At 43.4% G+C, this 27,526-nt stretch overlaps 1 long non-coding RNA gene across 1 annotated transcript; it reads right to left on the reverse strand.

Moving 5' to 3' along the window:
- Positions 1 to 20,234: 20,234 nt before the first annotated feature.
- LOC141148672 (uncharacterized) lies at positions 20,235 to 26,871 on the reverse strand. Its single transcript, XR_012245242.1, has 2 exons — positions 26,567 to 26,871; positions 20,235 to 22,543 (listed from the first exon to the last, which is right to left on the reverse strand). It is a non-coding gene; the product is annotated as an uncharacterized lncRNA (long non-coding RNA).
- Positions 26,872 to 27,526: the final 655 nt, after the last annotated feature.

Here is a 27,526-nt window from a genome sequence, read left to right on the forward strand (position 1 = left end):
AGCACCTCCAAGACACTAAATAAGAAGCTGGCAAGGATGGCAACTGAGGAGGAAACTGACTACGGGAAATTCAAACACTGACTTTGATTTATTTATTTTACATACAAACAGTTCAAAATGGTCACAACAAAGAAAGACTTGATATCTTGTGTATGGAAAAGGCAAAGAGAAAAACTGATATTAAAGCGGAGTTCCACCCTGAAAAACATTTTTACATTTTCACAGTTCTTTACTAGTATTAACAAACATTTGAAGTGAAAAAAAATGTTTTTTCTCACCAGATATGCCCTGTTGCTATGTGGTTGCTCCTAATCTGCCACATCTGGGTCTGTGGCGCTCCACATCACTTCCTCCCTCGCCTGTGCTCAGTGGGCAGTACTGTGAGAAAAAAAATAGGATTTTTTTAACAGCTTACCTGTAAAATCCTTTTCTTTGAAGTACATCATGGGAAACAGAGCCTTAGTAATTACTATGTGGGTTATAGGCCACCTTCAGGTGATGGACACTGGCACGCCCTTAATTAAAAAGTGCACTCCCTATATAACCCCTCCCACTGGTGGGAGTGCCTCAGTTTTGTAGCAAAGCAATACACACGTATACCAAAGAAGGGAGGGACCTCTGTGTCCCGTGATGTACTTCAAAGAAAAGGATTTTACAGGTAAGCTGTTATAAAAGTCCTATTTTCTTATCGTACATCACGGGACACAGAGCCATAGTAATTACTATGTGGGATGCCCCATAGCAGTGCCAACTGAAGGGAGGGAGACACAAAAAAGTAGGGCACCAAGAGACTAGAGGACTCATACTGCAGCCTGCAGTACACTGCGCCCAAAGGCGATATCCTCATGATTTCTTACATCTACTTGATAGAATTTGGTAAATGTATGGACTGAAGACCAAGTTGCGGCCTTGGAGATCTGAGCCATGGAGGCTTGGTGATGCATTGCCCAAGAAGCACTAACAGCCCTGGAGAAGTGCGCTTTAATATGAACAATCAAATCCATTTAGAAATAGTAGATTTCGACAACGCCTGCCCTCTTTTAGGACCGTCTGGCAACACAAACAAAACATCTGTTTTATGAATCTGAGCGGACACTTTCAATAGACTTAGATCGCTCTCACCACATCAAGAGAATGTAGTGACCTTTCTTCCACAGAACGAGGTTCTGGAAAAAATTAAGGCAGAACAATATCCTGGTTTAAATGAAAAACCGATACTACCTTTGCTAGGAATTCAGGATGAGGCCGCAATACAACCTCATCCTTATGAATAAACCAATATGGCCAAGAAAAATATTTTTCCTCGTCAAGAGGACCAAGGGAATATTCCGCAAATGGCTGCAAATGGCTGCTTCTGTAAGCCGACAGGACTAAATTTAGGCCCAAGGGTTCAGGGGTGACCTGACTGGAGGATTAATTCACATTACCCCCTAAATAAAGTTATGAACCAGAGAGTGTGAAGCAAGTGGTCGTTAAAAAAACACTAATAAAGCCGACATCTGGCCTTGATAGTACTCAAGGCCAGCTTCATTTCTAATCCTATCTGTAGGAATTCAAGGATCCTAACTATGACATATTTCCTGGGGTGCCAACCCCTGGATTCACACCAGGAGACATATACCTTCCAGATTCTATAATATATGACTCCGGAGGCCGGCTTCCTAGCATTAACCAAACAGAAACTACTGAAGCTAACAGCCCACGATCTTTTAGAATGTGGGTCTCAATAGCCAAACCGCTAAATTTAGCGTTTGTATGGTAGAATGGAATACCGGACCTTGCGAGAGAAGGTCTGGCCATAGTGGTAGGGTCCAAGGGTCCCCTACCGCCATTTTTACGATCTCGGCAAACCAAGATCTCCTGGGCCACGCTGGGGCCACAAGAATCACCTCCTTCCTTTCTTGCTTGATCCTGCGAGAAGGCGCGAAAGCAGCAGAACAGTGGGGAATGCATAGATCAGTGTAAAACTGATCCCACGGAAAAACCAAGGCATCTGTTCCGTATGCAATCGTATCCCTTGTCCTTGACACAAAGTTGTCGATCTTCTTGTTGAACCTGGACGCAAACAGATCCATGTCCCCATTTTTGGCATATTGACAGAAAGATGTCGAGGTGAAGGGACCATTCTCCCGGGAACAATTGTTGGTGACTCAAGTAGTCCGCCTGACAATTCTCTATCCCTGGAATGAAAATTGCTGATAGGCATGGAATGTTGTTTTCCCAAGATAGAAGGGCCACACAACTTCTTGTGCCCCCTTGGTGATTGATATAGGCCACAGCTGTGGCATTGTCGGATTGGATCCTGACAGGACAATTCCGTAGTCTGAGCGTCCAGGCCTCCAGGGTCAGGCGTACGACCCGAATCTCTAGAATATTGATGGGCAAGGTCATCTCTGATTTGGACCATTTCCCTTGGACAGACACTTCTTCCGGTACTGCTCCCAGCCCAGAAGGCTGGCATCTGTTGTTACCACCTTCCAGGTAACTGGTAGAAAGGATTTTCCTTTTTGAAGATTCTTGGATATCAACCACCAATTGAGGGTCTGACACACTTTGGGGGATAAATGCATTGGGAAGTCCAGAGCTTGGACCTTCTTGTTCCAAGTTGACAGGATACTGTTTTGCAGCAGTCTTGAATGAAACTGCGCATAAGGAACGGCCTTGAAGAAGCCACCATCTTTCCCAACAATTTAATACAAAGTCCAATAGAAGGATTCTTCTTTGTTTTGATCAACTGAATCAGTTCCCTTATGGAACTGATCCTTTCCTGGGGCAAAACACCCTCTTCTGAGCTGTATCTATGATCAGCCCCAAGTACTGCAATCTCCTTGATGGTTTTAAGGAGAATTTTTCTAGGTTGATAATCCAACCTAGGTATTCCAGGTAGCTGACTGCGGTGACCAAACTTTGGCTACCGATTGATCTATCAAGAGTAGATCATCTAAGTAGGCTAGTATCGTTATACCTTGAGCCCTTAGCCTGGTTAAAGAAGGAGCCAGGACCTTTGTAAACACTTGAGGTGCAGTAGCTAGACCGAAGGCAGAGCTACAAACTGGAAATTAAGATTTTCTACCTCGAAGCGTAGAAATTTCTGGTGAGTGTGGAAAATCGGCACATGGAGAAAAGCATCCTTGATGTTGATTGACGCCAGAAGTTCTCCCCCTTGTAGGATGGAGACTACTGATCGGATTGACTCCATGCGAAAAGAACGCAAATTTAAAAACCGGTTTAGATCTTTGAGATCTAAAATGGGTCTGACATCCCCGTTTGGTTTTGGAACCGTGAAAAGGTTTGAATAAAAATCCTAATCCTTGCTCTTCCAAGGGGACCACCGATATCACTCTTTGAGACAAGAGATGATCCAAAGCTAGAAAGTTCTTCTTTTTTGACTGGATCTCTGGGAATGTTTGCTAAGAAAACAAGGAGACGGGAAACCTTGGAACTCTAGTTTGTAACCTAGAGAAATTGAGGAAGCCATCTGTCTTGACATTGTTCCTGCCAGACCCTTGAAAACTTCTCCCCCACTCGAGCAAGTGGGGGTGCCCCTTCATAAAGAGGCTTTAGTATTTTGTTTTGTGGGTTTCCTCCCCAGGTCCTCTTTTGGCCCTGGGACTGACCCTGAGTTTTATGAACCTGACAGTGGAGGCCATCAAGACTGCCTGGAGGCTGATGCCAAAGGCACCGGAGAAGAAACACATTTAAAAAAAAAAATGCTTAAACTTCTTTTTAACCGGTAAAAAGGGAACTTTTACCATTAGAAATTCTTTGGATATACCGTATTTATCGGCCTATAACACGCACTTTTTTCCCCTGAAAATCAAGGGAAAATCGTGGGTGCGTGTTATAGGCCGATCTCCGCCGATTTCTGTGTCATCGGAGCGATCGCGGCAATTGCCGCGGTCGCCGCCGACATACACAGCCGTGGGTAGATTCAAAAATGGCGCCGAGACTGCAGGGAGCCGAGATACACATACTCGAGTGTTCTCGGCTTTTTCCGGCGCTGCCGTCACGCCCAGACCCACCCCTGGACCTGTGTTATGTCCATCATAGGGCGGGACTGGGCGTGACTGTGAGCGGCGCCGAAAAAAGCCGAGAACACTCGGGTATGTGTATCTCGGCTCTTGTCGGATCCGAGATACACATACCCGAGTGTTCTCGGCTTTTTTCGGCGCCGCTCACAGTCACGCCCAGTCCCGCCCTATGATGGACATAACACAGGTCCAGGGGCGGGACTGGGCGTGACGGCGGCGCCGGAAAAAGCCGAGAACACTCGAGTATGTGTATCTCGGCTCCCTGCAGTCTCGGCGCCATTTTTTGAATCTACACCGAGTGCACAAAGCTGCACTGACATGGCTGGACTGGGGCAGACCTGCACTAACGAAGCTGCACTGGGGCAAGGCTGCACTGAGGCAAGGCTGCACTGAGGCAAGGCTGCACTGGGGCAAAGCTTCACTGACAAGGCTGCACTGGGGCAAAGCTTCACTGACAAGGCTGCACTGGGGCAAAGCTGCACTGACAAGGCTGCACTGGGGCAAAGCTGCACTGACAAGGCTGCACTGGGGCAAAGCTGCACTGACACTGAAAAGGCTGCAGATGGACAGATAAGGCTGCATTGATGGGCATTTTAATGTAAGTTTTTTTTTCCTTAAACTTCCCTCCTAAAAATTTTTTTTCCTTAAAATTCTCTCCTAAACTTGGGGTGCGTGTTATACGCCGGCGCGTGTTATACGCCGATAAATACGGTACCTATCCAGATCCCCTCCAAATAACCGTTCACCATGAAATGGGAAACTGGCCAAGAGCTTTTGCATGGCGCTTTGGCTGCCAATTTTTTCAACCATAGGATTCTACGCACATGTACCATCCCTAGCATGAGCCGTGAGGCCTGGAGAATAAAATCTCTCATAGCGTGTACTTTAAAATACAACGCTTCTAGTATCCCTGCCAAATCTTTGGCCTGCTGATCAGGAATAATCTTGAGTACCTCCATAAACTGGTCCTTTAAGGGCTGAGATACTCTGATCGCTGCCAGAGCAGGCTGAACCTGCGAGCGAAATATAGCTTTTAAAAAGGAATTCCAACTTCTTATCTGTTGGATGCTTTAGCATATGAGCATTGTCTACTGGAAAAGTCATGATTTTGTTTACAGAGGATATAGCATTCCAATTGCTGGAATTCCTCATTACAAAACTCTTCCTCCATAGGATAAAGTATTGAAAACTTTTTCGTAGCAAAAAACTGTTTATCTGGGTGCTCCCACTCAGAATACATTAGCTTCTATAGCCAAGAATGGATAGGAAAAACATGAATCAGATTGGTGAGGCTTTAGCCAACCCAAACCCTAAGTGGGCTCATCCACTGACTGCGTTACTGACAGTAAAAATGTGGAGCGGACCAATTCAGTGAGAGACTGTACCAACAACCTTTCCTGCGAACCTGACGCTTCCAAATCAGATTCTTCGGAAGAGGAGACATCAGCCTCTTCCTGGTCCTTTGAGAGAAAATCGTCATCTCTTGCTCCATGTACCTCAGTAAGAGGGTCCTGAGCAATGGACGGGACCTGCTATGCTTAGTCCCACTATGGGATGCAATTAAGCATCAATCTTTTGCTTCAAACTTAAAATTGTTGAAGAAAAAACCTCCTTAGTAATATACCCCTTCTGATGGCTCACTCTGACAAGTCATATTACTCTCAGGGGAGAATGCCATTTTTACTGGGATGGATCTAGGCTTCCGTGTGACTTGTAAAAGTCTTTCTAGAGCCCTTTTTGTGGTGTTTTTCACCCCCTTTCTGAGCATAGCCCGATGTACAAAGCAGAGGTACTATCAGAAGGAATGCATCCACTGCTTGAGCAATAGTCCAGCTCTGTCACTGCTATTAATGCTCAGCCTGATAGTAAATGTGTCAAAGGAATGCCTGTGTCACCAAATTCTTATATGCAAACAAAACATCTGTTTTACCTTTGCTCTTGTGTCCCTCCACAGCTTGCAACAACACACATGGTGCCTTTTAAAAACATACTTTCCCGCGCTGGATGTTGCAGGACGCCAACGCCACGCTAAGCCCCCCCCCGCATTGCCTACGGCCCTTCCAATCTTTCTTTTAAAAATAGCTTTTTCCCTATGGGATCAAGGAAGGGAAGCCGAAATGGTGAGGGGGGGTGTGAAAGCCGCCAAACGGCGTGCCATTTGCGCCTTTTTTTTTTTTTTTAAATCTTACAGCGCTCTTTCCCCACTGGAGAGGGAAAGAAAACCAGCACAGGGGGGCATCTGGTGGGGAGAGGGAACCCCCCCAGACTTACCGGAGGTCTGCTGTTTGGCCGGAGGAAGAAGCTTCTGCAGCTTTCAAGACACAGCGTGGGCTTTCTGAGAAGCATGAGACGGTAAGTGCTCAATACAGCCACCAGTGTTGACACATAGGCATTACAGCATTTACTAAATTAAAGGAGACATTCATAAGAAAATTTAAAAAATTTCTTAGAAAACTCCACTTACCTTTCCCGCCGCAGGGTTTTCTGTGGTAAACCAACAGACCCAATCTTCACCCTTCATGGTGGGTTCTGCTAAACCTTCAGGAGCTGGGATCCTCAAGGAAACCCACAATCCTGGACCTGTAATAGTACCACCGCTAGAAAAAACTTTATGGCCTTAATACCAAAAAGTACTGGATCCCAGGGTCCAGCTCTCTAAAAAGAGAAGCGTTACAGGCAAGACCTTGTTTCTTCGGATACGAGGCCCGGGTACCATTCAATTCAGCCAATAAAGACACTTTGAATGGATCTGGCTGCATGGCTAGCCCCAGCAAGGATTGCTCCAGTAGAGCTCAGCACAGCACATCTTTACTCCGTGACCAACACCTTAGACACTGGCGAAAAAACGGAGGTACTCCCACCAGTGGGAGGGGTTATATAGGGTATGCACTTTTTAATTTAGGACATGCCAGTGTCCATCCCCTGAAGGTGGCCTATAACCCACATAGTAATTACTATGGCTCTGTGTCCCATGATGTACGATAAGAAATCACATTATTTCCCGACATGTTGGCAAAACAATGGGGCGGGACCTTCCTCCGTTGCCGCCCGTTGTTATGGCAACTTGCTAAACAATCAGCGCTACGGCCGCCGGAGCATCGCGCATGCGCAAGATTGAGAGGTGCATGCTGGGTTACCCAGCATGCACCTCTCGATCGCTTATCCAGGAAGAGGTTGCGATTGGGCTTCACATGCCCACACTCATCATGGCAATGGCCAGAGGAGGATTTTCTAAATCGTAAGTATAAAAAAAGATAGATTTCATATCCACTAGCAAACATAGATATATTTTATTTGGGTTATTAATGCAGTATGAGGGCATGCCTGTAAAAAAAATAAAAAAATTCTTTGGCTGATACTCAGCTTTAAACAACATATTTACCTATATTCACACTTCAAGAGGGAAGATAGCTTTGGTTTTAAATCAGAATTTGACTTTGTACTAAAGTGACCTTATGATGGTTTCCGAAACTCCAGCATATGTGATCACCTACTGTACAGCGGTGGCCAAAAGTTTTGAGAATGACACAAATATTAATTTTCACAAAGTCTGCTGCTTCAGTGTTTTTAGATCTTTTGTTAGATGTTACTATGGTATACTGAAGTATAATTACAAGCATTTCATAAGTATCAAAGGCTTTTATTGACAATTACATTATGCAAAGAGTCAATATTTGCAGTGTTGACCCTTCTTTTTCAAGATCTCTGCAATTCGCCCTGGCATGCTGCCAATCCACTTCTGGGCCACATCCTGACTGATGGCAGCCCATTTTTGCATAATCAATGCTTGGAGTTTGTCAGAATTTGTAGGGTTTTCTATTCACCCGCGTCTTGAGGATTGGCCACAAGTTCTCAATGGTATTAAGGTCTGGGGAGTTTCCTGGAGCTGCATCCAAAATGTTGATGTTTTGTTCCTCAAACCACTTAGTTATCACTTTTGCCTTATCGCAAGGTGCTCCATCATGCTGGAAAAGGCATTGTTCATCAGCAAACTGTTCTTGGATGGTTGGGGGAAGTTGCACCCGGAGGATGTTTTTGTACCATTCTTTATTCATGGCTCTTTGTTCTTAGGCAAAATTGTGAGAAGCAACCCCACACATGAATGGTCTCAGTATGCTTTACTGTTGGCATGACACAGGACTGATAGCACCTTTTCTTCTCCGGACAAGGTTTTTTCCGGATGCCCAAAACAATTCGAAAGGGGATTCATCAGAGAAAATTACTTTACCCTACTCCTTAGCAGTTCAATCCTTGTACCTTTTGCAGAATATCAGTCTGTCTACGATGTTTTTCATGGACAGAAGTGGCTTCTTTGCTGCCCTTCTTGACACCAGGCCATCCTCCAAAAGTCTTCACCTCACTGTGCGTGCCGATGCACTCACACTTGCCTGCTGCCATTGCTGAACAAGCTCTGCACTGGTGGTTCCCCGATCCTGCAGCTGAATCAAATGTAGGAGAAGGTCCTGGTGCTTGCTGGACTTTCTTGGGCACCCTAAAGCCTTCTTCACAAATGCAGTGGAAATTTTTTTTATGGGATTAAGTTCACCATCATGGCAAAGAGGGACTTTGCAATTAATTGCAATTCATCTGATCACTCTTCATAACATTCTGGAGTATATGCAAATTGCCATCTTAAAAACTGAGGCAGCAGACTTTGTAAAAATTTATATTTGTGTCATTCTCAAAACTTTTGGCCATAGCTGTATACTGGACAGTCCTGACACCCCAGGGGCAAAGACTTATCTATACTGATAGCACCTCTTGCCATTGCTATGGGGCCAGAAAGCACAAACATTAAAGTGGAGTTCCACCCACTTTTACAACTTTATCTTAAAGGAATGACAACCCCTCCACCACTCGATTTTGGATATTTTTTTCCCTTACTTACCTTTTATGAAGTACCTTGTGTACTTCCGCCCCAGCCTCGCCGCGGCCCAGTGTGTCACGTCCTCTTCTGCCCCGCTGCCTTCTGGGACCTTTGTGTGTCCTTACATTGGTGCTCAGTGAAGAGGTGTTCCCTTACATTGGTGGTCAGTGGAGAATTTCCCCCTTACATTTGTCAGTGGAGGAGTGTCCTCCTACTTTGGTGGTCAGTGGATAAGGAACCTTTTAAATTGGTGATCAGTGGAGAAGGGTCCACTCACACTGGTGATCCATCTAATAAGCTCTCTGACATTGGTGGCAGTGGAGAAGAACATCCTTAAATCAGTGGTCAGTTTAGACATGCCCCCTTACATTCGTGTGTAGCCAGGTGCCCACTGGCTGTGCGCCACTCTCTCACTCCCCCACACCGCCACTTTGAGCAGTGACAGAGCTACTGGAGGAGCGGGTTGTGCTCCCTTGTGCCAGCTCTCCTCTTTCACCCCTCCCCACTGCCGCTGAGGGAGGAGTGGACTATGTGCAAAATGCCCCCTTGCTCCTGCTCCCCCTCCCTCCTGGCAACAGAGGATCTGAGCAAATAGAGGGGGAAAGGGAACTTGCTACAGCCAGTTCCCTTCTTGGATATGTAGTCCTTAAAGGGGCAGAGCACAATAAAAGTGAATAGAGGCTGATGGAGCTTTAGACTTCAATACCCAGATTCCCTGCACACACAGGAGGAGGCAGCACAGAACTTTTCCTGGGCAATTTTGAAGGGTTGGGGCAGTCTAGTGTGGGGAGCCAGAGAGTACAGACCTACTGCTGGGGTCTATACTTCACACCAAAGAGAGGACTGATCTGCTGCAGAGAGCTGAGGCTGGGACTGAGTCACGGTTAGTGCCAGTGTGAGGTTACCAGAGCGAGGCAGACATTGGATCCATGTGTGCCTACATCAGTGACAGACTGAGATCTTCTGAGCATCCAGGGAGTTGAAAGACTGAGCCACAGAGAGTCACTGTGTCTTGGGACCATGAGCTGGGGAAATTTGTTGCTGTGTGTGTTCACATCACAACTGAGCCTTCTGGGACAGCTGACCACCAAGAGTATTTTCATCAGATCTGTTGCATACTAGGAGCAGTAAGAGAAACACTTAACGCCAAGGGAGACTGCTCCTTACTTAACAGCCCATCAGCCATTCATTGAGTACAGTCTTAAAGGGACAGCTTCATGTGCACCACCTTATAGATGGGCTCCAACAATATCCGGCTTAGTACTGCTAATATAGGCACCATTTACTTTATTGCCACCTCTAGGGGTACCCCTGGTTAGGAACACATGCATTATTAGGGCTGTATGTGTAGTGCGCACTAGAGGACATTTATTTGGGGGTTATATATTGCCAATACTTTCAAATCTGTCTGCATCAATTCAAATTTGGTTTAGCAGTGTTGCAGTTCAGTTGATTGCCATGCTATGGGTCAGTGTTCACCTTATCTAGTAACGTGGTCAATTGCCTGTTTACTGATTCATGCATTGTCTAACTTGCATTGCCCTAATACATCTAATGAATCTACTACCAAGTAGCTTGAAGAGTCGTGGCAGAACAGAGAACCCATCATACCAAGCAGTTCCTTTGGGGGTAAGCACTACAAGGGGTTAGTGGAGCAGTTCCCCCTTACATTGGTGCTCAGTTACACTAGTGGAGTGGTCAGTGGTGAATTGTCCCCTTACATTGGTGAGTGATGAAAATCCCCCTTTCCTCATTGGCCAGTGAAGAAGGGCCCCTTACATTTGTGATCTGTGTAGAAGTGTCCCCTTACATTGATAGTCAGTATAGAAGTGTCCCCTGACATTGGTGGTCAGTGAAGAAATACCTCCTTACATTGGTGGTATGTGAAGTTCCCCCTTACATTTTGCAGTCAGTGACCCTTTATATTGGATGTCAGAAAATTGTCTCCTTAGGTTGGTGGTCAGTGTAGGTGGGAGATCAGTCAGTCATTGTTCAAGGAACTCCTACCAACCTCTGGAGTAGCCTTGGATGAGAAAAGGTACTTTATAGGAAAGCAATCAGTACTCTGTATCACAAGTAGTACTGCTTTTGGGATGCGGATTAGACAGGTAGTGTAGCCCTTAGGATTTGCTTGCAGAGCCCTATTGTACTGTACATAGTTCTGATTCTGTTTGAGAAGAACTTACTGGGTGGTTACAATGCTCTTAAGAATCCTCAACAGGTTGAACGCTATGGCCAGTCCAAAATGGGTGCTAGAAAACCATAATTATTTTGTTTTCATGTTTGGTCAGTGTACCTAAAATCTAACCTAAAATTTAACTTTCGACCCCCTGCAGGATTTGGGGGGGTCCATTTTCCTCATCCCAAGTTGTGGTTGAGATGTTTAGAATTCCAGGCATACCATCATCTATTTAATTTTTGTTTCATTAAAATGGAATTTGCATGACTCAGTTGTGAAAACACTGCTGTTTGAGGAAGATGACAACACACTTATTGTCAAAGATTCATTAAAACAATTAACGGCAGCTCCAGGCCCCGGGATGAGCTGCCACAGAGAAGCTGTAAGTGAAAGAGAGACGTCATCCCTGAAACTAGAACTTTTTCCCGAAGCATCCAACTAACAAGTTCACTACATTTAGTTCTTATGTTTGTAAAGCATATCTAAAGTTTATTTATTGGGATAGGGGGTGCCCCAGGCAGCATTGCAGGGGGAACGTTTAGACAGGAACAGTTTGCCACCCACCCTCCCTGTTTTTTGTGTGTTCAGTTTACTTTTTACTATTTTAGGTGCAGTGCGAGAAGGACGTGTCATGGTAGCAGAGAATTGGCTGTGGTGGTCTTTGATGGTGGCAGGATAACCTACGAGATGGAAGTGTGGGGGACTCATTGGTGGTATGGGCACTCTGGTGTATTCCAGTTAACATGGATTAGCTGGAAGATTGTAATGGTTGCACTGCGGGCAATGGGTTGTCTCCAAGCTGGTGTTACACGGCTGAAGGCCTAGTACGAAAAAAGGCCAGCAGTGTAGAAGTGGAACAGAGCTAAGTTGGGAAGTGCCGTCAAAGACCACCGAGTGGAGCAACTGATAGTTGGGGTTTTGTTATTGTTATATATTTAAAATTTGTGAATAAAAAGGCTGCTATGGCCAGTTATACTCCATTTCAAGTGTGGTCTCGTTAATCGTAGGTAAAGTTAAGTGGGCTAGGGCTGGAGTATACAATGGTTTGGGAGTCATAGGAAGGTGGAACATCTTATATACCCTGGTCAAGCCTACACTTTTTTTTAGGTTTGAATAGAATGTGGAAGGGTTTATAAGGGATTATCTTGTTACAACGGCACCTGAAAGTGGATGGGATATATTAGGCAGCAGGTGAACTTTGTCCCTAAAGTTGATGTGCTGAAGGCACAAAAAATGGACAAGCGTAAGGATTTGAACAACTTTGACAAGGGCCAAACTGTAATGACTAGACGACTGGGTCAGAGCAACTCCAAAACTGCAGCTCTTATGGGATGTGTGGTCCAAGCAAGAAAAACTGGCGAACCGGCAAACCGGTGACAGAGTCATTGGCGGCGAAGGCTCTGTTATTGCACATGGGGAGCAAAGGCTGGCCCGTGAAGTCCAATCCAATAGAAGAGCTACTGTAGTTCAAATTGCTGAACAAGCTAATGCTGGTTCCCATAGAAAGGTGTTAGAACACACAGCACACCACACTCTGTTGGTTATGGGGTTGCGTAGTGCATGCTGACCCAGGGCTTTTTTTCTCAGAGAATAGGTGCAGGTACTCTCCACTTCCAAATGACATTTATCTCCGCCCCCTACCCACCTCTGAATACGGTCTCTTGGTTCCACCCCCTGCCCACCTCCCAGTACCGCCCCTTTTTGAGAATCCAGAACCAAGCATCATTTTGTGCTGCTAAGTAATGTGTATAGAATTTGTTAATGATAACAAGAAATGCAGTAAAATAGATCCCCTATAGCCAGTAACATTAGATCCCCTCAGCAATAATACATCTCTCAGCAGCCAGCGTCAATAGATCCCCCAGCAGCCAGCAACAATAGACCCCTCCCTCAACAGTAGATCCCTCCCAGCAGCAATAGATCTCCCAGCAGCCAGCATTAATAGATCACCCAGCAGCCAGCAACAATAGACCCCTCCCTCAACAGTAGATCCCTCCCAGCAGCAATAGATCTCCCAGCAGCCAGCATTAATAGATCATCCAGCAGCCAGTAACAATAGACCCCTCCCTCAACGGTAGATCCCTCCCAGCAGCAACATATCCCCCACTAGCAACAACAGACCTCCCCAGCAACAGGAAACCCACCCACAACAATAAGTTCTCCCAGCAACAATAGATCCCCAAGCAGCCAGCATTATTAGATCCTCCAGCACACCACAGCACCTCTTGTCATTACATACACTGAGTCACATTACATGAGACACCCCCCCCCAGGAACAATAGATCCTCACTAGCAACAATAGACCTCCCCAGTAACAAGAGACTCACCCACAACAATAAATTCTCCCAGCAACAATAGATCCCCAGCAGCCAGCATTAATAGATCCTCCAGCACCGCTTGTCATTACATACATTCATTGCTGGATGTGCCGGAACTGCATTCCCCTGCGTTCCCACTGAAAAAAAGCCCTGGTTATTTCTCATTGTGGAACCTAAGGGATTAATCATCCGCATGGTATAAAGAGACGGTTTGATCCAATTTTCTCTGATCGTCCCTTTTTTTACTGTCCCCAATCCATCTGCTATCAGTACAGAACCTTGGGGGCACTCTGCACATGCTCAGTTTGGTGTATATTGCTAGAGATTTTTTTGGGGGGGAGGGTGCATGTGATCAGCACAGGGTCAATCAGCACTGTCCAGACAGAGAGGGGTCATGCAGCCTCATAGGACAGTCAGAGGAAAATGAAAACTTCTCCTACAAGCTTTAACCAGTGCTCGGCCGGACACTGATGGAAGGCACAAGACTGCTATATACTGCTGATGAGAAAAGGTATTTAACAGTTTATACTGTATTTACTGAAATAATTGCATTTCCATGTTCTGTGTACTGAGGGAGACCAGATATAGTGAATGCAGGGTTCTGGGTTTAGTAACACTTTAAAGGATCTGCTACTGATGGCTTGGTGCCAGACACCACAGCATACTTTCAAAAGCTTAGTGGAATCCCTACCTCGACAGGTTATGGAGAGTGATCATAATGTTATGGCTGGCGAATGCCAGGCACCATTACTGGTATATCATAATAAAGCTGACGTTCAGGCAGTGGCAGCTGGTGGTATATTTTTTGGAGGTGGTGGCAAACAACGGTCGGTCAGTCGGTCGGTCACCAGCCCCGCACTTACCCAATCTAGGTTGTGGGAAGCAATTCCTCCGGGCGATGGGCGGCGGCTGCCGCTGCGCATCCTCCTCCACGGCATCGCGGTGGCTTCCACTATGCGTCTCATTCCTCCTCCTAGGCCAATAGGACCACTTCTCCTTTCGACTAATCGAGAAACGGATCTCAGATTGTCTGGGAGGAGAATCAGGAAGAAAACCCTTTTTGAAGCCTATTGGAGCCTCAGGCTCTAATCCAATCATCCCCTATTTTTTTTTTAAAAAGGCCCTTTAAAAAAAAAAATAGAAATAAATGTTCTTTAAGTGCACTCTGTTCGGGAGCCAGACAAAGTGCACTATGGGAAGCGCCACATCAATGCAATCACGGGATTGCAGACGAGGCGCTTCATTTGCAGGATTTTTACCTGCTTTGTGGCGTATTCTATCTCGCTGAACAACTTCCGCCCATAGTACCACTACGGGTGGGTGCTTTGTTGTTCTAGTTAAGAGGTTTGCTTCCGGTTTCCCTGTGCCAGAGGGAGTAACCGGAAGTGACGTCTGAAGCTCCATGGAACGCACAGCCCGAGCGGAGTTGGTAGGTAAGGCTGCAAAATAGGTGAACTGCGAGCGCCATTCTTGGCGCTCGCAGTCCACTCAGCTGTGTTAGGAAAGCGAATGACTATTCGCTTTCCTAACACTGAACTGCCTCTCCGCCAATCAGGTTCTCGGGTCTGTTACCTGTGACCTGATTGGCTGAAATGACAGGCGCCGCTATTGGACGCCTATGGAGGAGAGGACGGGAGATGAGGCAGGAGAGGAGACACACGAAGGACCCTGCTCGTTGCCGTCTCCCGATGCCCCACAGACACAGGGTAAGTGCCGGGCAGACAGCAAGCGGGCAGGGGGCACACTGGCAGCATTTAATGGGCACACTGGCAGCATTTCATGGGCACACTGGTAGCGTTTGATGGGCATACTGGCAGCATATGATGGGCAGTTGGGCACACTGGCAGCATTTGATGGGCACACTGGCAGCATATGATGGGCAGTTGGGCACACTGGCAGCATTTGATGGGCAGTTGGGCACACTGGCAGCATTTGATGGGCACACTGGCAGCATATGATGGGCACACTGGCAGCACTTGATGGGCACAGTGGCAGCACTTGATGGGCACAGTGGCAGCGTTTGGCACAGTAGCAGCGTTTGATGGTACAGTGGCTGCGTTTGATGGCACAGTGGCTGCGTTTGATGGGCACAGTGGCTGCGTTTGTTGGCACAGTGGCTGCAATTGATGTTTTTTTTCATCAAAATTTTTTCAGTTTGTTTGCGCCCCCCCAAAAAAACCCACAATGTAGATTAGGGTGCTGGATGCAAGGATAGGGGGGTGGGGCGCCCCTGCGCCCTGCATTATGGGCCGCCACTGCGTTCAAGGATGGCAATTTTACCACTGGTAATCCCACAGGTATGGCACATACATAATTATATTGGCCCAAGCTGGACCAATGTAATTATGGAAAAGATTGCAATACCTAAACTTCAGCTTTAAATACTATCTTTGAAGGAGAAGAACGTAAAGTATCTGAAATAATTGAGACATCACTATTTACTAGACACATGAAATGAAGGAATTGCTGTTCCAGGTTCTATTAGGGATTATGGCAAAATACTCGGAGACTGCTTAGCAACAGATGTAGATGGCTGCTTTGTTCTGTTGAATATGACTAATGCTGGATTAACTCATTGGATACCATCATACTTACTTATTTTTTGATAGAAGAACTGGAAATTATTCAAGTTCTTAGGAACTTCTAAAAGAAGAACTTTAACCGGTTCCTGACCGTCGGCAGAATGGCACGGCTGCGCAAAGTAACGTACCCATACGTTACTTTGAATTTGCTGCTGTGTGTGCGCGCAGGCGCCTGCCGCGATCTCTATGAGTCGGGTCGCGGGTCCCGCGGACTTGATCGCCGCCGGCATACCTGCGATCGCCTCACGGAGAGGACGAATGCAGAGATGCCTCTGTAAACAGCATCTCCCCGTTCTGCCTAGTGACAAGTGTCACTCGATCTCTGCTCCCTGTCATCGGGAGCAGAGATCAGTGACGTCACACACACAGGCCATCCCCCTGACAGTTAGAATCACTCCCCTAGGACATACTTAACCCCTCCCCGCCCCCTAGTGGTTAACCCCTTCACTGCCAGTGTCATTTACACAGTAATCAGTGCATTTTTATAGCACTGATTGCTGTATAAATGACAATGGTCCCAAAAATGTGTCAAAAATGTCCGATGTGTCCGCCATAATGTCGCAGTCACATTAAAAATCTCTGATTGCTGCCAAAACTAGTAAAAAAAAAAAATTATTAATAAAAATGCCATAAAACTATCCCCTATTTTGTAAACGCTATAACTTTTGCGCAAACCAATCAATAAATGCTTATTGCGATTTTTTTTTTACCAAAAGTATGTAGAAGAATACGTATCGGCCTAAACTGAGGAAAAAGAAATGTTTTTTAATATATTTTTTGGGGATATTTATTATAGCAAAAAGTGAAAAATAATGCTTTTTTTTTTAAATTGTCGCTCTGTCGATTTTGTTTATAGCGCAAAAAATAAAAATCGCAGAGGTGATCAAATACCACCAAAATAAAAATCTATTTGTGGGAAAAAAAGGACGTCAATTTTGTTTCGGAGCCACGTCGCACGACCGCATAATTGTCAGTTAAAGCGACGCAGTGCCGAATCGCAAAAAGTGCTCTGGTCAGGAAGGGGGTAAAATCTTCCAGGGCTGAAGTGGTTAAACAATTTTTCTTATTTTGAGACATCCCTATAACAAAGGCAATTTATTGCATCAACCCCTATCTAAAATGTATGTGATTTACTATAGATGAGCTATATAAGCGTGTTTTATATGTGGCTTTATATTTTAAATGATTTTATTATAAGGTTGTCGCTACGGTTACTTGAAGAAGAAAATGCTTTTGTATTAAATAAACAAAGATCTCTTGAAATAAATCTATAAAGATATATTTTTTAACATATTTTGATATAAATATATTAAATAAATATAAATTATATTATATTTAAAACAACATATTATATTTCTATTATATTTATGGTCTATTTATAGTATAATTATAAAAATATAAATTATATTTCTATTATATGATGAATATAAACATAAAAAAGTTATACATATAAAAACCATTTATTTATAATATATTTTTAAAAATCACAACCATTTCTTTATTTGAAAGCAAGGTATCTTACAATTATTCATACCCATGTTTTTTTTTTGTAATACTGTAAAGACCCATTTGTCCAATATTGGTAACCCTGGCCCTACTGCATACCTCCCACACACCTATCAGCAAAAGTATGCAGGCATAGGACACGCCCCTTGCTACGCCCCCTTAAAGGAGAATTGTACAAAAAAACAAGATTGGTTAAACCCGCAAGTGCTTTTTTTTACCACTACTATTCCTTTATATTGACTTTTGGAGTTTACAAATGCAGCAATTTAGAAATCCGATGAAAGGTTTAGCTCTGGGAAACACTTTTTGATAGATAAAAAGTGCATTTTATATACAATTATATAGATCAGACCAAAATGAGGGACAAATGAGGGGGAAAGAGGGACAGAGGGACATTGCTCCAAATCAGGGACAGTCCCTCGAAATCCGGGACAGTTGGCAACTATGCTAGCTTAGTCTTGACTTCCTCATCTTGGTGGATCTTGATCTAACATAGTTCACAATATATAAAGTGCAGCGCTATTGCAAAGTGAAAAACTGTGACTTGATTTCAGAAAAATAAAATACATTGTGCTATCATTCTATACTGATGGGGACTCTGCACTAGGGGGATTCTATTCTATACTGATGGGGACTCTGCACTAGGGGGATTCTATACTGATGGGGACTCTGCACTAGGGGGATTCTATACTGATGGGCTCTGCACTAGGGGGGATTCTATACTGATGGGGTCTGCACTAGGGGGGATTCTATACTGATGGGGACTCTGCACTAGGGGGATTCTATACTGATGGGCTCTGCACTAGGGGGGATTCTATACTGATGGGCTCTGCTTTAGGGGGGATTTTATACTGATGGGGTCTGCACTAGGTGGATTCTATACTGATGGGGGGTCTGCACTAAGAGGGGGTGTCTCTATTGATGGGGGGTCTGCACTAAGGGGGATTCTATACTGATGGGGGTCTGCACTAAGAGGGGGTGTCTCTATTGATGGGGGGTCTGCATTAAGGGGAGGTTATATACTGATGGGGGGTCTGCACTAAGGGGAGGTTATATACTGATGGGGGGTCTGCACTAAGGGGGTGATTCTATACTGATGGGGGGTCTGCACTAAGGGGGTGATTCTATACTGATGGGGGGTCTGCACTAAAGGGGGGTGTCTAAACTGTGGGGGTCTGCACTAAAGGGGGATTCTATACTGATGGGGGGGTCTGCACTAAGGGGGTGGATTCTACCCTGATGGGGGGTCTGCACTGAGTTTGGAGGTCTATACTGATGGGGGGGTGTCTGTACGGATGGGGGGGGTCTGCACTGAGGGTGGAGGTCTGTTGTTAGTGAGGGTGATCTATACTGAGGGAGGGGGATCTATACTGCAGGATCTGTACTTAGCGGAGAGGGGTCTGTACTGAGGGGGGACTATATTTGGTGGAGGGCGGGGGGGAGGGGGATGACACCAATTTTTTCAGCACCGGGTGACACCAACCCTAGTGACGCCACTGGTGCTAGCAGCTGTTTTTTCTATCACTTGTTTTTTTTTTCTTTATGCACATATCTAGCGCAGACATTCTATCATTTTTTTATAGTTATATAGGAAGGAGAAAAACCCCAGCAAAGCATGATCCAGTTTGCTACTGCAGGGGGAAAAATTCCTTCCTGATCCCCTGAGAGGCAATCGGATTTTCCCTGGATCTTGGTAGGGTTTTTTTTATGCCGTAACCTGTCCTCTTCAAGTTTTAAAGAGACCATGTCACCAACAGTATTTTCAAATCTTATTCCAGTATTTTTCCTTTCCTTAAATAATTTTTTTATTGATTTGCAAACATGCCTCCGAACTTGCTAGGGATTTGAAGTTCACAAGGGAGGCTCTTTCAGGTAAATAACAGGCATAAAATATGTTAAATGCACATCTTAAAGCCGTATTAAACCCAAAAGCAAACATTTATTATATTGCAGCTTACCAATCCTTATGCCGCGTACACACGAGTGGATTTTCCGTCGGTAAAAACTTGGATGGTTTTTCCGACGGGATTCCGTTCAAGCTTGCCTTGCATACACACGGTCACACAAAAGTTCTCTGAACTTTCGACCGTCAAGAACGCGATGACGTACAACACTATGACGAGCCGAGAAAATGAAGTTCAATGCTTCCAAGCATGCGTCGAATTGTTTCCGAGCATGCGTAGGAATTTTGCGCGTCGGAATTTGTACAGACGATCGCATTTTCTGATAGGAACTTTTCCCCCACTGAAAAATAGAGAACATGCTCTCAATCTTTTGCTGGCTGGAATTCCGCCAGCAAAAGTCCGATGGAGCATACACACGGTCGCATTTTCCGACCAAAAGCTCTCATCGGTCTTTTGCTGGCCGAATTTCCGATCGCGTGTATGCGGCATTAGATGTGATGGCTGTAATTGTTTTTTTTTTTTGTAGGCTTTCTTTCTTGTATTTTTATCTAGTGGTCCAGCCAGCAAGTCTGGCCAACAAGCTCTCCGGCAGAATGTATCAGTTTACATGGATGAGACAAACCACTTAACACTGACAGGGGTGATTAGAATGATCATTTTTTAGTTATTCATGTAAAACCTTTATACCAAAAGGAAATAAACTGTTTGTTGTAACTGATTATAAAGTGTGGGCTGGAGTTTGGCTTCAATTTGTTAGTTTATCTGTTAAGTGCAGTTTTCAACTTAACTGCTTCTAGTTTATATTGCTTTGCCAAATTTAGCTATCAAAGAAATAAGACACAGAATATAGATTTCTGTATATCAGATCCGAGCCTTAAAGGTCCCGTACTCTCAACTGAACCTGTCGGCTCTTTATTGGGGCTTTTTATAAGGCTGGTTACACAAGCATCAGTTTGAGCAAATTTCCATATAAGGTAACAAGCAGTATAATTTCAACATACATGACGCTGGACACATCTGGAAAGACTTAAGCTACGTCTTACAACTGACACGCACACATTATGTAGAAAAATGAAAAACAACTTAAGTAGAACTCTAACCCATTATTTCCAACCTTATCAATTTCCCCCTTTGACATCATCCCCTCCACGATTCTGGGTCCTTGCAAACAAGTGAACAGCCGATACTTCAAAGAGTGCTATCCCTGACCGCGGGTTGTCAGAGGAGGATAAGTCTTCTTTATTTACCCTCATCCCTCAAATCCATACCAGCATCTTATAAGCAAAGAGAATAGAAAAGGGGTGATGTCAAGTTACCCTTTTTGTCATTGGAGTTCCTAATACCTTTCTCTTTCCATTCTATCTGTTCATACCTTAATCTTCCTATATAAGCAACAGTTTATCACGGTAAGCAGTACAAAAACTAAAATTAGAATAAGTATCGGATTGAGCATCCAATTAAAAAAATTGCCGTAGCAGTGGGTGACCATCCAGCAAATACATCATACCAATGATGTGTTGTTTCATCTCTTATTTGTGAGGATAAATGTATTAATTTCCCTTTATCTATAACCGCAGATATTAGATTATTTTGAAGGGTATGTTCTTGTGTCTCTATGTGTTTTCTAAGTATTTCGGACTCATTTAAGATTTGCTGTAAGAGCTCTAATGATATTATAAAAGGAGTAGTATCAGTAAGATTATCTACCGTCCATTCTAGATTAAATATTCTATGTGCATCTGGTTCAAAAAGGAAAGTGTCATTTTGTCATTTAAGCATTTTAACATTCTTTACGCATCCTGAAAAAGGGGCCGTTTTATTTAAACTTTCCATAGTTTCCTGATCATTTGTGACTAAACAAATATGTTGTGGTCCTATCTCCATAAATCTGTTTCCTACACCTGCTGGTAATCTCTGAAACTTACATATGTTAGATTGATGTTTCAATAAGCAAAGTTCATAGACTGGAGAATTTCTTCCACAGACTATTCCCTTATTAGTTTTAGCACATAGACTTAGATCATGAGTCATGTTTTGTGTATCTACATAGTGTCCATAAATCTCAGAATACCAAAATTCAGGTAGATCCTTTCCTATCAGGAGTGGCATCACTATTAACTTACACATTACCTGAACCTCCTCCACTTTGTATACATCAAACCTTCCAGCACACCATCTTTCCTCACATTCAACTTCTTTTCCTGGTACTTCAAACCATATACTTTCTAAATTCAAACCCTTGAAATAGTTCATCCAAGTGCGATTTGAATGTGATAAGATAGTGTAGAAAAAGCACATTGAGTAATGTTTATAAACTCCTGATTTTCTTTCCACAACTCCAGACTAGCTAGTGCTGTGTGATTAGCCATAATATTGAGATATTTAGTTAATTGTACCTAGCTAATTTGTGTTTCGAATGTTGTAGGTAACCATTTACTTATGATTATTAAACTATCAGCTATGTGACTTCCTGCACATTTCCACTTATTTTGTATCATTTCCATCTGTATCCCATTCATTATTCCCATTCCAGTTCCTGCAGCTCCCAGAACTGTATCATACCATTCTCGGCGATACCATTATTCTGGTAGCTGGGGAAAAGTTACATTAAATTTGATTTTTGTTTTCTGTTGATACCGAAACATTTATGCAAGATCTAGGAATAGGAGTTAATACAAAGGATTCGAAGATGGTGGGTAGAGCGTCCTCTATCTTTATATTGAAACCATAATGTTGCCATTGTATATATATCCTCCTGTTGTGCTTTCCCATTTCCTTACTGATACAAAATACCATTCGTAGTAATGATATTGTGTTATACTCTTATCCTGATTTACCCATCTAAGATCAGTACTATTTTCATGAACTGTTACATTGATACCCGGAGTCCATGTATAAACAAACATTTGAAAACATTCAAGCACTATTATCATAGTTAGAAGGATCTTCATTCTGTTTCTCTTGGTTCAAGACTCTTTTTGCAGTGTGATGCGTGGATCCAGGCTGCTTTTCCTTCCAATTTCACTGAAGTGGCTGTAGTCAAAAGCACTTGATAAGGACCTTCAAATCTAGGTTCCAATGTCTTTCTGGTGTGTTTCTTAACATATACATAATCTCCTGGTAGCAGTGTATGTGTACCTGCTATTGAGTTAGGGTCTGGAAGAGAAGAATACACACTTTTGTGGATCTTAGTTAGACGTTGTTGTAATTGTATCACATATGCAGTCAAACTATCACATTGCAATTGCATACTCTGTAGAAAGTATAGACCTAATCTAGGTGCATTCCCAAAAAGTATTTCATATTGGTTTGTTTAACTCTTGCATAGCTTTTTGTATTTTCAACTTTATTGTCCCATTTACTCTTTCCACTGATCCTGAACTCTGTGGATGATAAGGGGTGTGGAAACTTTGTTGAACCCCTAACATGGTCATCACATTCTGCATGATTTCTCCTGTAAAGTGTATCCTCCTATCTGATTCTTATAGTTTCAGGAAGACCAAACCTAGGTATTAACTCAGTAATCAGTTTCTTGGCTGTGACTTTTGCTGTAGCTTATTTTACTGGATAACTTTCGGGCCAACCCGAGAATAAATCGATACACACGAGGACAAATTCAAAGGGGCCGCTCTTAGGCATTTGTATGTAGTCAATTTGCAGTCTCTGGAAGGGGTATTGGGCCCGGACCTGGTGTTTCCGTGGGGTTTTTACTCTCTGTCCTGGGTTATTCAGGAGACAGATTTGGCAGGCTGCACAGTAGTTTCTTGCAGTGCTACTGAATCCAGGGGCGAGCCATCCTTGGTTCACAATCCTATACATGGAATTGGAACTGACGTGTGTGGGTAGGTGAACTGCCGCTGCCATTGCTGGGTACAGAGAGGCAGGCAGGCATACTTTGCCCCCTTCCCTCCATACATTGTCAAGGTCTGGTGCTGCTCCCATCCTGACCCACTTATCTTTCTCGCTCTCCCCTGCTTGCTCCTGTAATTTACTCAGCTGCTGCCATGTTGGTTCTGGGATACTCACCTCTACCGCTGCTAAGGTTTCAGGGCTTCCTTCCCCTAGAGCTGCCTGTTTTGCAGTCAAATCTGCAAATGCATTTCCTTTTGCCTCAATTGTTTTTGCGCTCGTGTGTGCCACTATCTTCATGATTGCCACTCGTTTAACCTTTTAAAGATTGTTCAGAACTCTCTTAATCCCTTCTCCATGTTTTACAGGTGTACCTGCTGCTGTCAGATAACCTCTAGCCTTCCATATATGGCCATAATCGTGCGCTACACCATAAGCGTAGGCGGAGTCAGTATAAATATTCCCTTCTCGTTCTTTTAAGTATTCTAGGGCTTGTTCTAAAGCTTTTAATTCTGCTTCTTGTGCTGACATATGGGCTGGTAAGGGCTGTGCGTCAATCACCTGCGTATCAGTCACTACAGCATACCCTGTGTGATATTTACCCTTGTCATCAGCAAACCTACTACCATCTATGTACAAAGTGTGCTCAGCATTTAAAATTGGTGTATCTGTAACATGTACCTTTAAGAAAAAAAAAAAAATGTACTCTGTCTTAATTATCACCAGATGTTCCTTCTAACTAGAATGACTCTATTGTAGGGATGTTTAACCCTTTCAACTCTGAAAATACACTATATATAAATGTAAAAAATGATGTGTAAAAAATATCTCATCTTGATATAATAAACATGTCCTGTCACATAAAAATGATATATAAAAACTGCAACATATCTGATGGATAAATTATTTCATCAGTAGTCAAAAAAACTAAAAAGTCCATTGTTTTTAGAATGTCCTCTCTTATCAGAAGTTCTCGAGAATTTTTTTTTCTTCCTCTTCTTCTTCCTTATTAGCACTATTATTCCCCCTTGCCAAATCTGGTGACTGAAGAGGCAAAAAGGTAGCCAAATTTAAAGTTGTACAGCGCTGAAAAGTAACATTTGGAGGTAAAAGTAAAGTACACTGTAACCTCAGTTGCCTAGCCATTGAAATGTGTTTGGGCTGTACCTGAGACAAGATTGCATGTATCTCATGTGTGGTGTGCACTACAACTGGATTGTCTAGAACAATTTCTGATGACTTATCTAGGATTATCGACACCGCTGCTATCGCCCTTACACAGGACGGTGAACCTCTGGACACTGGATCTAATGCTGCTGAAAATTAAGCAACGGATCTTTGTTTTACATGTGCCTGTGTCAAAACACCTGTGGCGTGTCCAGTGATTTCAGCAATGTACAAATAAAATATCTTGGTGTAATCTGGAATATCAATAGCCAGGGCAGAAATCAATAACCTTTTCAAAGTGACAAACGACTCATAAGCTACTTCTGTAAGCACATACGGTACAATTTTCAAACAATCGTATAATGGCTGCATCAAAGCACTAGCATGTGGTATCCATTGTCTACAATATGACACAATACCTAAAAACATATGCAATTGTTTGAAATTCCGTGGGGGTAACATTTCCTTTATCACTTGAACCCTCTCCTCAGTGAGATGTCTCGTACCCTGTGATATACAATGTCCCAAAAAGATAACTTTTTCTGACACACTTGCAACTTTTTCTTATTAACCTTGCAACCTTTTTCTGCCAAAAATCGCAACAAATTAAGGGTGGTATGCAGGCTTTCAGTCTTTCACTTATCTGTGGAATTAATCCTTCCATAAACTGTCTATTGAAGGCTCAGATCGTGACTGGCAGAGCCAAATCCAATCCCTCATCTGCCATCATACTTTCCATAGATAAGTAAAATTCTGATACAGTCTGTCCTGGCATTTGTTTCATGAGTGATATTGACCCTCTCTCCTGTTGTTTTGCCTGAGAGAAAGCTTCTAATCTAGCAATAAAAGGAGCCCTTGAGTCTATGTGTCTGACCTCCTGTCTCTAAATTGCCATCCCCCCTCAGCTCGTCTGCAGGTCAGTCATAAACTAGTTAAACAGGGTCAGAGTCATTTTATGTCTGCATAAATCCTCCCCATCCTGCCAGGTTGCTTCATGTGTATTCATTAACTGTGTCACAAAAAAAAAAAAATCTACAGAAAGCAGCTGGCTTTGCTATACAAAACCCATCCTCTACCCTCAATTTTAGGATATATCTTGTGTAGTTTACGTACTATGTCAGTATATGGGGGTGGGATGGCTGAACTAAGATTATTTAAAATTTCAACATTTTTTTTTTTTTTATTCTTCTGTCTTTCATATCCCAACCATCACAATCTGAATTATATTTCCACCCCTCTTCTTTTGCTCTATTTGAGACCTTAATTAAGCATTGAATCTGACGCATCCATTGCTTCTCTAACACCTCTCCTTGTCTGTCCCTTTTTATTTCACTCCATACATCCAGGTCTAAACCCGCTGCTCCTTTCACCTTAAATTTACGAAGGACATCCTTTAAGTCCTATGCTTCATCTTTCCCATAGATGTTCTTAATTATCTGTGGCACCGTATAATGCACCACAATTCCCTGACGGGGTTTCGTGTTCTGCTGGCCCATTCTGACAGTCCGTGCCTAGGTAGCGTGTGGGACACTTAGTGTACAGTACTAAATACTAAAAAAGCTACACTAGTTCCTCGTTGCCTTCCTCCTAGGGTGCCAGAATACTAAAAACCTCTCCGGATGAGATTTCTGAAATCGAATTACTTTATATGCTAGCCAACTCACAAATATTATGACCAGAATGGCAGCTACACATATACAAGCATTCCTTTAAGTGACCAGGTATCCGACTAGATCTCCGGGCTTATGGAGACCTCATTCCCCCTGTATCTGGGATCCCTCTCATACACTCTTATCCCTGCTTTATGGAGCAGACAGGGCTTATACTTTCAACCCGTCTATGGTTTATGAATTAAATTGAATATCAAACTTAAGCGGCAGACCCCCAAAGTCCTCTTGCGAGGTTAAGGACGCATTCTACTGCTCATTGGGATGATATTCTTTCAATTCATACCAACCTAGGCAAGGCTCATTCACTTTCTCAACAAGACAGACAAATAACAAACAACAAATAATTCCAGCAATATAAACCACAATATGCAGTAATTCTAGACTCACCACTACAGAGGCTGGTGTTTTAAAACCAGGAGAACCGTAACTGACAGAACGGATAGGCACAAATCAGGGGAGCACAGAATATAAGAAAAATAAAGCTTTTTCTTACCTGCGCAGGTTTTTTGATCTGTGGTTCCCGGAATGCCTGACCTTTTGTTCCGTCAGTCCAATTCATCCACCTCTTGAAGTGTCATCGGTGTGTCCCTACTTCCGGGCGCCAGAAATGTTAAGTGCAGTTTTCAACTTAACTGCTTCTAGTTTATATTGCTTTGCCAAATTTAGCTATCAAAGAAATAAGACACAGAATATAGATTTCTGTATATCAGATCCGAGCCTTAAAGGTCCCGTACTCTCAACTGAACCTGTCGGCTCTTTATTGGGGCTTTTTATAAGGCTGGTTACACAAGCATCAGTTTGAGCAAATTTTCATATAAGGTAACAAGCAGTATAATTTCAACATACATGACGCTGGACACATCTGGAAAGACTTAAGCTACGTCTTACAACTGACACGCACACATTATGTAGAAAAATGAAAAACAACTTAAGTAGAACTCTAACCCATTATTTCCAACCTTATCATTATCTAAATCTGCTAATATATTTAACACTATCCTCTACCCCAGACTCTCAATGCTGCTGTCTGCTGCCAAGAATAATGGAGGGGAATGCTTCTGCTAGAAGGGTCCTCAAGACGCTTGCATAGCTCCCAACTGTCCCTGATTTGGAGCAATGTCCCTCTGTCCCTCTTTCCTCCTCATTTGTCCCTCATTTTGGTCTGATCTATATAGTTGTATATAAAATGCACTTTTTATCTTTCCAAAAGTGTTTCCCAGTACTAAACCTTTCATCCAATTTCTAAATTGCTGCATTTTTCCATTTTTAAAGCCAATATAAAGGAATAGTAGTGGTAAAAAAAAGCACTTGTGGATTTAATGAACCTTTTTTTTTGTTATTTCCCCTTTAAAGGGGTGTGGCAGGGGGTGTGTCCTCTGTCTACATACGTTTGCTAGTAGGTGTCCCTCATTCCCATCTCAAAATGTTGGGAGGTATGAGCTTGTAATCTCTT

The sequence above is a fragment of the Aquarana catesbeiana genome, linkage group LG06 (genome assembly GCF_042186555.1).
Source record: "Aquarana catesbeiana isolate 2022-GZ linkage group LG06, ASM4218655v1, whole genome shotgun sequence".
Classification (NCBI taxonomy): domain Eukaryota; kingdom Metazoa; phylum Chordata; class Amphibia; order Anura; family Ranidae; genus Aquarana; species Aquarana catesbeiana.